This window comes from Sinocyclocheilus rhinocerous, unplaced genomic scaffold (assembly GCF_001515625.1).
Source record: "Sinocyclocheilus rhinocerous isolate Xijiao unplaced genomic scaffold, SAMN03320098_v1.1 scaffold62, whole genome shotgun sequence".
In the NCBI taxonomy this organism is placed as follows: Eukaryota; Metazoa; Chordata; class Actinopteri; order Cypriniformes; family Cyprinidae; genus Sinocyclocheilus; species Sinocyclocheilus rhinocerous.
Window position 1 is genome coordinate 3,276,728 of NW_015656585.1, and position 14,641 is coordinate 3,291,368.

Below are 14,641 nucleotides of genomic sequence, written 5' to 3' on the forward strand. Positions count from 1 at the left end.
GAGTCTTCAAGTCACAGCTGATCTTCCTGAGTCCAGTCAAGTCACAGTTGATCATCATGAAGCAAGTCAAGTCACAGCTTATCTTCATGAACCAAGTCAAGTCACAGCTGATCTTCCTGAGTCCAGTCAAGTCACAGTTGATCGTCATGAGGCGAGTCAAGTCACCGCTTATCTTCATGAGTCAAGTCAAGTCACAGCTTATCTTCATGAGTCAAGTCAAGTCACAGTTGTTCTTCAGCTTTGTTTGTCTGTCCAGACAAGCTTGGAGCTAGCTGGCCAGCTAGCTGTGAGAAATGATCTAAGACCTAGTGAAAAGAAAGACTCTGGCCAAAGCTGAGGAGAGAGTCTGTGATTAGCTCCTTTGTTGGAGGTCTTTTGAGCTTCATTGGCTCCAAACAAAGGCCATCTAATGAATCCATCCAAGCTTGGCCCAAACTTTGTATGGACGACAAACTAAGTTATGGTGGTCTCCCTGTGCACCGCCGCACAGCATAATGATACAGAACGTTTGCACATATGGTCCCCTGATTTCAGGACCCCATGTAAGCACTTTCTTATATGCCTGGTTATCCGTCTGCTCCAAGACACCGGGGGGTTTACTGAGTCTACTGGGCCTGGTGTGATTAAAATGTGTATGGAAAGGCTACCATTTTGCTATGTATTTTTTGTTTGTTTGTTCGTTCATTCATTACAAATTATACTGGTATAAAATATTTTGTGAGTTTGAGAATGTCTTAGGGGCCATTCACACAGAATACGAGCGAGGGTAGTAAAACAAAAATCTAGAGATGCGTTTAGTTTTTTTGAACTTTTTTTTTTTTTTTTTTTCGTTTTTAAGTTGAACTTTTTACTTGAGTTTTGCGTTTTTATAATGCAGTGTCATGTGTGAGATGCTGTGAGTGCAGCGGTCCAAAATCTGTAACATGCTTACACAAAAAAAAAAAACTTTCCCTTAAGGAAAATAAGTTTATTCAAGTGTGCTATTAGTATACTTCTTTTAAACTAAAAAATAGGAAAGTATACCCAACAGATGCTTCCACATGTAATCTAACATGATCATCAAACATAAAACAGTATCAAAACTGTGTAACATTACGGAATAAAATGTTGACCAATGAAGAGGTAATAATGACTGTCAAGCGTTGGGGTGTTGATGACATAGTAGTATACTTTAAGTGAACTTTACATCATACTTTAAGAAAACTTACGAGTATACTTGCAGTATAAAACTACTAAACTAGTAGTTTACTGAGACTATACTTCAAAGTGTACTAAAAATGCTACTACAAGTATTTAATTAGTAAACTATCAGTATACCTATAAGTTCACTTTTAGTATAGTTGCAGTACAAGCTAAAAATTTTGATGTAAACTAGTTGTGTACTCAAAGTTTACTACTGTTATACTTAAAGTATACTTTTATATTCTAGAAAGTGGGCCAATTTAGTCCCAAGGAGTATTGAAATAGTACACTTACAAGTATACTACTAGTACACTGATATTTGTATACTTACTACATAAAGTATACTTAAAAATATACTTGAACTTTACTTAAGTATACTTAATAAAATTTACTTGAAGTATACTACTTTTTGGTAAGGGATAGCAGCACTCGAGATTCATGATCTCCCTTAAGTTTGTGTCAAACCTGATGATTTGAACATGATCCAAAGAGCAAACATGTCCTCCAGCATGATTTGAGAATGATCCAAAGAGCATCTTGAGCTTCAATAGAACCAAGAAGATTTGGCCATCTGTGAAAAAGCTTGTAACATGTATTTATTTGATTAGTGGCCAAGAAATAGTACAGATTCTGAAATAGACAGTTTATTTGTTTAAAATTTGACTTTGCTTTCTCTTTATTTCCAGGTTTGAATTAGACTCTCAGATATTTTTTAAATGATCTCTTACTTTTGGATCCCCATTGTATATTCAGTGAATTTTTATGTTGTTAACATTTTGATGGGCAGTACTGAAATTCATAGTTCACCAAAAAACTGTATGACTTTCTTTCATCTGTGGAACATAAGACATATGTCAATTAGGGGTGTGCCATATCATACCGTCCACGATAATACGGTATAAATTTTTACATAATAAAAAAAGTGTCATATCGCGACATCAATCATATAGCGATGCGATGACGTATGGCGGATATACGTTCCCTAGCGCGCACAACAACACCACAAGCCCAATAGGTGTGTTCGACTTGAAGCAGCGCTGCGCAGACTGATCGGTGTATGACATCAAAGTATCGCGAGAGCGGTACACTCTTAAAAATAAAGGTGCTTCTCGATGCCATAGAAGAACCTTTTTGTCTAAATGGTTCCATAAAGAACCTTTAACATCTGAAGAACATTTCTGTTTCACAAAAGGTTCTTTGTGGCGAAAGAAGGTTCTTCAGATTATAAAAAGGTAAGAAAGAGATGGTTCTTTAAAGAACCTTTGACTGAATGGTTCTTTGTGGAACCAAAAATGGTTCTTCTATGGCATCACTTGAAGAACCTTTTGAAGCACCATTATTTTTAAGAGTGTACTAGAGCATATTTGAGTGCACACTCTTACCTTCAAAAATAGGCGAGGTGCATATCTTTAGCGAAACAACGCGGAAAGCCGCTTCTGAAACGTGCCGCGGCTCCGTGTAAACACAAGCATTGACTAGAGTAGCCGCGTCGGAGCCGTAACGCGCCGCAGACGCGTACAGTGTAAATAAGGGGTAAGTCACTCTCGCGGTATTTTGACGTCATACACCGATCGGTCTGCTTCAAGTCGAACACATTTATGTGTTCGACTTGAACACTAATGACAATAGATTTACACTTCGACTTAGGTAGTCTGACATCTATATCGTCATAAATATCGTTATCGCAAATATTCTTGAAATATTGTGATATAATTTTGAGGCTATATCGCCAACACTTAATGTCAATGTTATTTTATTGTCAGTACAATGGAAGTCAGTGGTCACCAAAACGTTTTAGTTACCAACAGAATAAAGCTGTGACACAGCCATTCAGCTGTGAGGAGAGATAGGCTACTTAGTTCACTTAGTTGGCCTGTTCATCAAGATGTCCTCGACAAGGGGGTCCAAGACTCACTGTGGTTTGAATCTTTTTGTTTCCATCAGTTTGAGAATGTCCCAGCAATGTTGTCCTTGTCCCACTGCCCAGGCCCCGTAACTGAGCCCGGCCGAAGAGAATGGGCCCACTTTGCAGCCACAACAGCAGGCTCGGCCAGTACCTATTCTGCTCCACACACTGTCATGCATAACAACTTTATTGAGACCCAAATGGGAGCTGAAAGCAAAGAAAAGAGCAAAGGAATGATAGATGACGGGAAGTGAGAGAAAACGTCTCTTCAAGCAAGACTGGAAAAGTGTAAACGTAGCTCAAGATTTACAGATCTAGATTTCAGTGTGGAGTAACACTTACAAGCTATTGTCACATCACTGCGGTCAACATAGTATAGAATATTGCAGCTTTGTTTAATTGGGTTTTGCTATTGTATATTATATATATTATTATATTACAAACTTCATGTAAATCCCCTCAGTTTGACCTGTAGGGAGCTCTTCCTTGACAGTTTGTTTTGGATGAACATCATGGTGTTAGACTATTCAGAGGATTTAGAGCCAGAATTAAAAATCCTCACCATGAGATCATTAACTATTTTATTTAGTATAGAATTGTCAGTCTACTGTGGGTATTTAAACTAGCTGTTTTTAAACCTGGTAGCTACACCAACATCCCAGCATCCCAAGTTGAGGACCAGCATACTCATATTGTTCATTTTAATCATTGCTGATTTGATTTCCAACCTTCTGAAGTAACAAAGAAACACATTCTAGTATGGATAAGTATAAAAAAGGTAAAAGTTAATTGTGTGCGAGAGGGGGAATAGGAACCGAGGGGAGTGGTCTGTTCAGGCTACAGACCTGAGAGAAGAAGTAGCCCATAGCTGAGAGACTCAACAAAAGGCCGTCTTTATCCATTGTGTTAGTGCTGGATTTCCCACGAGAGGCCCGTCTGCTTGAAAAGGGGAGTGTATCAGTTTCTCCTGACATGGATGTTTATTCATTCTGTGGCCAACTGCACCGCCAGCTCAAAAGGATTCACCTTACCGTTTTGATGTGTATGACACACACACACACTTTTTGGGGGGAGATAGGTGAAAAAGAAAAACACTGGCACATGGAGAGACTAGTGTGAGCTGTGTGAATAGGCATGTCCACCCTCACAGTGACAGTGTTTGTGACAGTATCATGGTTGCTTGTCTGAACTTAGCTTTTGGTGTGAAGTGAGCCACCATTTTGTACTGGAGGATTTCAGAATCCTGCTGGAAGTAAACCTTCACTGCGGATATAGGATTAGTTTTAGAGTTTCTTTCATTGGATTTGGTCATTTGGGGAACAGGTATACTTTAAACAGTCTTTCAGAGACATTAAGAAACATTTTTTTTCCTTTACATCTGTTCATTACTTCCACTTGTTTCTAAGGAGGAGACAAGTGGACTATTTGACTTCCAATGTGTAGTTGACAGTGTTGCAGCAATGGGTTCAAATGAAGACACAATTATGATTATACACTTGATACTCAGTTATTTGTGAGTTTAGTTAAATATGTATGGAATTTGGACTTTCTAATCATGCCAATTTCTCCATGTAACATTTTAATTTCTTTGAATAGCAGAGTCAAAATAGTGCCAAACCATTTCTGATGGCAACTTTCTGTAAACTGTTGATTTAAACAATAAAAAAATCTAATTTATTAATTTAAGATGTTCAAATTATCCAACATTTCATGGGAACCAAACCCCTGACCTTGAGGTTGCTAGCATCATTTGAGCTACAGGGACTTGAGGGACCTGACAAAAGACCAAAATTTGTTATTTGCAAAATTTGCTTTTGTTATTGACATAATTTCTTCTAATCAGATTTGTCGGACTGTTCTTTTTATCCACACAGGCTAACAGTGCTTCCTTTAATAAAGCTCATATTTATTCAAGGGGACTGTCCAATTCAATAGACTAGTTGTTTTGAGTAAAACATCTTCCAGTTGAGTTTTTATTGGTGGAGGTGAAGGGTGAATGCTATTCAGCCTATAATAAGAACTCATTCTCTCATTATTTACAGAATGTGTGAATTGTTTTAGTGTATTATTAGAACTGAAGGCCCGTGACTATGTAAGCAAGCGTCTTGGTAGGGCTTTGTGTGGTGGGTATCTTACTAAGTGGCATTAAGCTATGGTGTTGAAAGGGTTCAACTTTTATGCCCCAATTAACATTATTCAGGAACAGTGCGCAATCTGCGCATGTAAAGTATCACTTTATTCACACTCTACATACTCTTGGATCTTGTTAGCCGATCCGTTATCCACATGGACATGAGGCATTAAGGTCTGCACAATTCCCTTATTTCTTTAGCCGTCCAGGTTTAACAACTTTAGCCTCTGAGGTAGATAAGTCTAAACAAACTTGGCAAACTGAAACCGTCTCATTTCTGGAGCACCATTATCCTCTAAAATATCTCAGCACTCAGCTTCTCCTCTCCCTCTTGACCCTTTGTGAGACAATCGGAACCTGTGGACCCGGTTTCCATGTTCAGTCTTGGCTTCAATGGCTCCATTGTTGTGCTGTAACAAGACGCCAGAGCTGGTTGTTTGATCCACTCTTCTGAAAAGTTTTCTTTGCCGTCGTCTTTTCTCTTCCTTTTTTGTTAACCCATGGATCAGCTGAGAAGTTCAAGGAACATTGTTTTTTGTTGTGCAGCCCTTCCTGTATCATTTGCATTTAAAACGTTAGCTAATTTTTCCACATGACTAAGTTGTCTCTGCAGCACTTAAGGTGATTATTACCATGCTAGTTTGTTGAAGCCTATCCACATATTTGTCTGGGTGTTGCTTGGTTTCGCAGCAGGTGTGTCTGTCAAAATCATGGTCTTTAGCGTGAAAGCATAGTCCTGTCTCTCACCCTGAGTGCTAGCAAACTGTCAGAAATCAGGTTTTAGTGGCTTGTTCAGGTCACGCTGAGAGAGCAGCCTCTTGTTCCTTACTGTCTCTTTCTTTCTCTTTGACTTTCCTTTTTCTTTCTTTCTTCTCCTTTTTGCTGCCCACATTTGTCAGTGTATGCTAAAATAATGCATATGGGCAATGCAGTTTTAATACTGCCATCCATAGAATGCAAAATTTACAGTATGTAGCGCTATATTAATGCTACTTTAATCTACAATATCCTCTTTGTGTTTTTATTTTCTTAGAGTTCTACTGATAAGTAATCATGAATATATCCATATCAGCTGATTCATAGTGAAGGTTATCATTCCATGGTGGTAAACAAGAGCTAGTTTACATCTTTACTATAGCAAAGCATTGCTATCATTAAGAGCATCCACCAGTGTAAGGGAAGACAGACATGCAGACACCATCATCACATTATACAAGCTCTTATTGTCTGGCCGGCTGCTTTGCCTTGCGTGGCATGATTTGTGGGTAGCCATCTGTGCTCAGCCTCTTTTGAAATGTGAGAAAGAACATATGCATTTGCATATGAATAATTGACACTTCAAATTAGCCATCCAATCACAAAGGATTAGTTTTAGTGTATGAGGCTCTTCCATCCTGGGGAAAAAAATTATGGTAAGAGATGAAGATGCTATAAGATATTAAACCTGTAACAATATTTATTATTATTATTATTATTATTATTTATTATATTCTGAATTGTTAAATAATACATAAACTAAATTAATTATAAAGAAATGTATTTTCTTTTATATATTATGTATAATGTTTATTATTATTAAATAAATAGCTAAAAAAATAAATGCATATGGAAAAAAAAAATACAAATACCTTTCCTTTATTGTAAATAAAGTGTAAAGAATATGTTTTATATATATTGCATGTGTGTGTAAATATATATATATATAGTTGAGTGCTGTAGAGTAATGATTTAAAACAGATTCCAATAGTGTGATGAGCAGACCGATATATCTAAACATCAGATGGTGTTTGTAGGTTGTGTGTGCTTGAGTGTGTGAGTGTTAGTGTATGTTTGTGGGCTCACATACCTGCTTTGTAAGTGTATGTGGTAGTGCATATGTAATGTTGTGGTGGAGAGAGAGGAGAACTGAACAAGCACACTGTTACATTATTGATAACAGCTAATGAAATGAATAATTTCAGGATGAGCAGAGGGATAAACTGTACATGTCCCTGGTTGCCCACAAAAGCACACAGAGATCTATACACCCAGCAAATATTTCTTGGATAAATATGAACTACCTTATATAATTACAGTGTCAAAACTGAGAAGATTTATGAAAATGATAAAAGTTGGAAAATATTGCACCACTTTTGTGAATACGTTTTCACGCAGTGCTAAATGCATTTATCTAGATTTAGCCGTTTCTGAAAGGCCCTATGACAGAGCTGCCCCTGCTCCATTGGGTTAGCCATTGGTAGACGGGGTTGATCTCGCCCGCTCTTAGATGGCCATGAATTCATTTGCACACATATGAAAGGAGAGGAGCCCCTGGCGAAGAGATATTTGTGCTGTCTGGTGTCAGACCAAGATGGGGGTGTGTTTGTGTGTACATGGATGCTCGGCCTCACCCATCTTGCCTGGTGGAGGAGCATAGGTTTATCCTGATCTCCATGGAAACACTGCAGCATGCCAGGGCCGTACAAAAGCGTAGGTACCCAGGGCAAAGCACTTAATTCAGCGGGACAAGAAAAGAGAGTGATTATGTGCATTAGTTAGATTAAATAGTAGCAGGATAAACATTTTACGGTTGAATGGAGAAACACTTGAGTTGGTCCTTATCATCTTGGTCAGGGACGGTATTTGTTTAGCGTTTTTATATTCCTACGACCCGTAGTCACACATTTATTTATTCTCACATCAACACTGACTTTCGCACAACGTGAGTCTCAACTAAACCACGGGCTTCTCCAGGTTATGAATCGCCTTCATACACCGAGCGGATATGTGGAGCATATATTTTTAACCTGAGCCAAATGTGCTTTTTGCAGAGGGGTTAAAAGGGCGAATGAAAAATTCTGTAAATTATTTATAATAGCTGAAACTCTTTTAGTGTTCCTCTGTTGGGTTGGGAGTGAGACTGTGCACTGGAATGTGCTTTACTTATACATTGTCAGATATGTGGTGAGGAGTTGCTTTTATCTACGCCAACAAAAGAGCTGTAGGTGGAGGAAGAAGTAGGTCACGTCATTTACTTCAGGTCAGAAAGGAGCAGGGAGATTTTGACGGGTTTAACTAGACGTATAGGAGCAGTTCATTCACTCATGACACTAATTATTGTGTTTTTTCTTTCTTTCTAGTGATGCTTCTGAGGAGGTGCGCTGCTCTTTGATGTGAGAAAGGAAGGTTAGTAGACTGTTCAGTTTTTATGTCACATAAAATAAGGGGTCATATCTGAGGTTTAGAAGTGGTCACAGAAGGAGAAAAACAATTCACCAGTTAAAGTTGGTTGAGGTGAATCAAAGAAAAAAGTAAAGATCACTCATTTATACTGTTTAAAACCCTTTGACTAGGAATCAAAGGCACGATGAACCAAAACTACTGTTTTGCTGGTCTTAGCTGGTCAAGCTGCTGTTTCCAAAACTGAGGTGCAAGTCAAGTCAAGTGACCTTTATTTATATTAAATGATACAGATTGTGTGAAAGCAGCTTCATAGTGTTAAACAGGAAAATAGTGTATCAATAATGCAAACAAAATTCAATTTTGCTGTAAAGCAGCTCTAAAAAGAAGACAATAGTAAATATTGTCAATATTTCTGTTAAAGTCAGTTCATGTCATCATCCAGCTCAGTTCAGTTCTCTTACAATAGTGACTGTGCAATTGCAATACTCCAAATTGAAAATGTACTGAGAATTTACTCACCCCCATGTCATCCAAGATGTTCATGATTTTCTTTCTTAGTCAAAAAGAAAGTAAGGTTTTTGAGGAATTTTGAGGATTTTTCTCCATATAGCGGACATCAACAGGGACCAACGGGTTGAAGGTCCAAATTGCAGTTTTAATGCAGCTTCAAAGGGCTCTACACGATCCCAGCCGAGGAATAAGGGTCTAATCTAGTGAAACGATCAGCCATTTTCTAAAATAAATAAATAAATAAAAATGTGCTTCCACAAATGTGTGATTTAAACATACAGGATATGCACACGAACTGACCATTTTAAATAAATAATAAACTGATACAAAGACATATATGTCATTCAACATACCATCATTTTTTATTTGAATGGTCCTCCTTCTCCACACTTGTAAACACTGGTACTTCCGCCTACATCACGCGTGACCTTTCCAATGTGACTACGTAATGCGTGAGGTCGAGCTAGTGCAAGATGAGCATTTGTGGTTAAAAGGTATATACATTTTATTTATTTTTTTTAGAAAATGACCAATCATTTCGCTAGACAAGACCCTTATTCCTGGACTGGAATAGTGTAGAGCCCTTTGAAGCTGCATTGAAACTGCAATGTTGACCTTCAACCCGTTGGTACCCTATAAAGTCCACTATATGGAAAAAAAATCCTGGAATGTTTTCTTCAAAAAACCTTCATTTCTTTTCGCATGAAGAAAGAAAGACATGAACGTCTTGGATGACATGGGGGTGAGTAAATTATTGGGTAATTTTAACTCTGGAGTGGAATAATCCTTTAAGTGTACCCTACTAAGCAAGCCAAGGGTGACAGTAGAAACGAATCAAAACTCAATCAGTGACAGAAATGGACAAAAAAAAAACCTTGAGGGAAACCAGGCTTAGTGAGGAAGCCAGTTCTCCTCTGTAAGAGGTTTGTGAGATAATAAAAAACTAATAATTAATTAAATTATTACAATATAAATTAAAATCTACAGGTAAAAAATAATAATAAAACATTTACTAAAAATATTAAATATTTTATTTGTCTAACATCAGAGAACTATGATCATGCAAATGTGTTGTTACATTTTTTTTTTTAAATATTAAAGCTTCTCAGGTGGTAAATATTTTAGGCCAGAGGGGTTAAAATGAAAAAAAAAAGCCCTGTCCTAGACTAAAAAGCAGCCAAAACCAGCCAGTATACCAGATTGGGAGACCAAATAAAACTGGCAAACCATTTTAGGCTGGTAGACTTTTTTTGCCTTTAACTGGAGTATCATCTTTGATTGAATAGCTGGTTTAGTGGCCCAAACTGCAAATGTACTTCTTATTGCCCCTGTTATCAGTATTTAGTGCACATTAATTTAACTTAATCTAGGTGAGTTCTTAGATGGTGTTGCTCTTTCCATTCCGGACAGCAGTGGGGTCGCATCAAGCAAGAGTGGTTAGCGGCGTGCCGCATTGAGTCACGGGGTTCAGTTCGGGAAAGAGTGGCTCAAGCACCTCTTTCATTTTTCAGAGAAATAATGTGCAGTCTGAGAGGAATCTGACACAGATAGGGTGATGAATCAGTAAAAGCAAACTGATGCTCAAAACATATCTGTGCTGATCTTGGACCACACTTCAAAGGAACATTCTTCTCCTGAGGCAGCGTGCTGTATGTAGCAAGCACTTTTAATTTATTCCTCTGGGCTGAAGTACTTTTTGTTGTTGTCTTGATTTTTGTATTTAATTATTTACTTTCTGGGACAAGAGATTTGGAATGGAGATGGCAGGATGAGACAAATCTAACAAGCCACTGAAGAAAGTGCTGGCAACATGACCGTAAGCGACGTCCACAGTGTCCTACCTGCAGTAAAACTTCAAAGGAAGCCTGGAAACACGTTAGCGTACAGCTAAGATACGGCTAACAGTATATTTACCAGCGTAAAGGCCCTCTCCTGAGTAAAATCTCATGCTTGTTATCGCCTTCTAAGGTTTTAAGAAATATAATACTATAATAACCAAAGAGGGAGAAAGCTACAGGGGGGTAAGTGGAATCGGATAAGTTATTCTCTTGCCCAACAGCAAACAAGAAATAATGAGGGGAGGCAGAAACGCAGACCCTCCCAGAACTGTGTTCTTCACAACAATAAAAAGACACACTCTTATCAGGTTATAAGGAGACGTGTAAGCAAAAACCATGTGAGAGGATGAGGAGGAACAAAGGTGAAGACAAGAAAGTGTCGGACACTCCATTATTGTTTTCCTCTTTGTTAGCGAACAGTACATGAAGCTTTTTGAGAACTTGGTGATCTTTTTGTCAGTCACGTACTGTACTGTGATAATGGTTTAGACTCAAAGTGATTCACGTTTCATAATGAGGCAGGGTTTAGTTTCCTTTTGTTGAAGAATCGAAGGAGAAGTTTGAGAAGTCAAACTCATGGTCGGTGGAAGGAGTCGTGGAAGTGAGAAGTGTCCATTTCATCTAAGATGATGTTCCAGGATGTGAGTCAGATCTCAAAGGCAATGAAATTTAAAGCATCATTCCGTCTTGTGCGTGCATTGTGCTGTTTTGTTTTTATTGTGAATTTGAAGCACAGAAAAGAGGAAAACAATGGCACCTACGTGAAGAAGTGCCTGCGATGAGGTTTCATTTCAGAAGAAAGATCTTGAGAGCAGCAGTCAGAGGGCCATCCAGAGTCTATTAGAGCCAAACCATTTCAGAATTCAGCTTATGAATGTGCACTTAAGATCTGACAGGGCAATAGAGACAGTTCATTTTGCTACAATCCTCCATGTTTTATTTCTCATTGATCTGTTCTCCTCAAACTGTTCACTTGGATTAAGTGTGTATCTATATTAAAGAGGCAGTGTAAGCCGGCCGACAGACAGCCTGGAATATTGGGAATGTCAGAATCCCTCCTAGTGCTAGACAACTTTTAATAAAACTGGCAAGCTGTGTGGAAAACTTTGTGATGCTTATGAGGACTCTTCCCTTGTGCCGTAGAGAGAGAGAGTGAGGTTCTTTTCAGTTTCTGGATAAATGAAATGATCATGGTAGCTTGAGCTGGACTAACTGAGCAGCAAGGGATTTGTGAGGGCTTAATGTCAGAATTAGTGCTTTGTGTCAAATCACTTACAGACCAGAGTGAGGAATAACAAAGCTTTTATGAAAAAAATACTTTTTTTGAGAATCCCCTTTTGATTTTTACTTGAAGAGCTTGTATTTGCTGGATAGTTCTGATGCTAAATTTTGATGAGATGAGCCGTAACATAAAGTGTGTTACACTTAAAATGATTTTGGTCACACTTTAAGGTCCAATTCTCACTATTAACAAATTGCCTCAATAAACTGCTAATTTGCTGCTTATTAATAGTTAGTAAGGTAGTTGTTAAGTTTAGGTATTGGATTATTTTTTTCTTGGAAAGGACTATTAAATCCATGTACAAATTTGACTCCTGCGCATGAATCCATGGTCAGAGATTTGGCCGGTTAGTGCCAATAAGCTACAACTTAAAATGTTAAGTTCACTGAACTAAATTGGGCTCTTTGAATTTCAGTAACGTTAAAGTTACTTAAAAACATAAGTTGTCATGGCTTTTTCATCATGTAATTTTTTACAGTGTAGATAATAGTGAGAATTAATCCCTATGCTAAAGTTTTACCATGATTTTAAACACAACCAGTGACTATACAGTCTTGCTGTCAGACTCTGTTCCATGTGTTGTGTGTGTCCTGCTCCCCATGTGCCTTCCCATGCCCTTATTTGATTAGTTTCCTGTTCCTCCCCTGATTAGTTTAGTTCATTTGTCCCAGGTGTTCCCCATGATGTGTCATTGCTCCCAGGTGTGTCTCGTGATCCCCTCCTCCTGTGTGTATTTAAAGTGTTCCCAGTCCCTACTTCTCTGTCCGCTGTTGTACGTCTTCTGGTGAAGGTCTTCCTGTGTTCGTCTCCCTTGGTTCCAATAAAGTCCTGTTAAAAGCATTCTCCAGCGTCTCCTCGTCCCTCGTGTGTGTGACATCGTGACATTTGCCTAGAAATCACAGATTTCTAGAAGTTTTATGGACTTGAATTGTAGGACAAATGTCAAACTGAATTAAGAAATGGCCCAAAAAAAGTATGAAATTAATCTTGTAAAACAAAATTCAAACGTTTAAAAAATAACATACGTATATCTAGTTTATAAAAATAAAAAAAAAGATAATTTACAAAAAACCTTTCATCTACATTTGCTGTTGTTGCTGTATATATAGTACACTTGAACAAAATTATTGTAGTAATTGAGAAAAGTAACTTTTGATGACATGAACTCAGAGTAAGACTCAACATAATTTTTTGTAAATTGCATTAAAACAGTTGACACACTGTGATTCATTTTTGACACATTTTTACAGAACTGAATGCAATTTTAACTTTAAGCTCCTCATGTTTAATAATGTTTAATGTCACATTTCTGTGTGTCGTGTAGGTCTAAATGACTGTCCTTTCTAAAGTGTTCTTCTCTCTGCTGCAGGTTGAGAGAGCTATCTCCAGCACATGCCACCCTCATTAGTGTCCAGCAGCTGAAGACGCGAGGTCACAAACCCAATGAGTTGCCCATTTCATTCAGCTTTGCCGACATGGAAAGATGACCACTGTGACCTAATGTTGCGGTGCGGTCTGATAGCACATTGTGTGCAACATACAAAGTAGCTTGAATAACCTTTGAACCTTGTGTGGAGTGCATTATTTTTTTATGAAATTGCTATAGGGTCCAACTTTTCAACATTCTTGTAGATTTTATTCATTCAATAAATTGTGCATTTTTCTAAAAAAAAGGGAACAGGTCTTGTGATTTATTTGCTGAACTGTGGGTGATGAAATATTTAATATCCTGGGTATTAAAATGATCAGTCTCGGATCCATTGAGAGGGTTGACATGGTTGAATCAGTACCACACTAAGGGACTGCCACACAGGGAATTATTGCTTCAGTCTGAACACGTCACCTCTACAATATTTCTACGATTATAATGTACAATTATCCTTTCTTTCCGTTCTCGGATCCAAGTTTTCTCTGGCTTGTCACTGTTCAAAAATTTCACGCACACAATATGAAAGAACAATAATGTCTAGTCTCAATGTCATTGCTTGGATTTGATTTATACACATTTTACACAAGTATTTCACAAGCATAATGCAAAGTAGCTCTCCACGTTTTGTTCTTGAAACAGTTTAGTCCCACATAATGTGACTAAGGTAAAATGAGCAAGACGAATTTCATGTTTTAATGTCCCAGAAAAGCTGGTTTGCTGTTTTCTCTGAATTGCATCAGGAAGTGGTCAAAATGCAGGAATAAAGCTTCTTTGGTCTGGAAATGAAAGTTCATATATTCTGCTCTTTCTGCATGTGTCACAAAGAGTTGATCACATGGGAGTCTACCAGAACACCTGAACACAAAGCCAGTCTTTGTGTGTCGTTCTGACCTCAGTGTCATGTGACTCTGTTATGGCCAGGTGTTGCCTGTATCTGGAGCAGAAAAGGTGTTTTGCTCTTAAGACCAAACCAAACAACCCAAAGCAACAGTGAGGAAAGGAAATATTATGGGAAAACATACCTAAATCGAAATAAAATGCATTGAAAGTGTGAACTACATGTGTATACAGTGGGATTGAAAATACTAAATCTGTGGGGTTCAAAAAATGCTATTAGTATATATAGATTTCATGGAAAGAAACATTAAGATTTAAAAATTAGAAATAGCATGCACTATTTACTCTATAGGTCACTTATCAA

At 37.9% G+C, this 14,641-nt stretch overlaps 1 long non-coding RNA gene across 4 annotated transcripts in view; it reads left to right on the top strand.

Moving 5' to 3' along the window:
• LOC107720187 (uncharacterized) overlaps positions 1–13,732 on the top strand; it is a 47,236-nt gene extending 33,504 nt beyond the window's left edge. For all 4 annotated transcript variants that reach the window (XR_001637589.1, XR_001637588.1, XR_001637587.1 and 1 more), the window contains 2 exons: positions 8,339–8,384; positions 13,381–13,732. This is a non-coding gene — a long non-coding RNA (uncharacterized LOC107720187). The remainder of the gene's footprint in view (positions 1–8,338; positions 8,385–13,380) is intronic.
• The last annotated feature ends 909 nt before the right edge of the window (positions 13,733–14,641 follow it).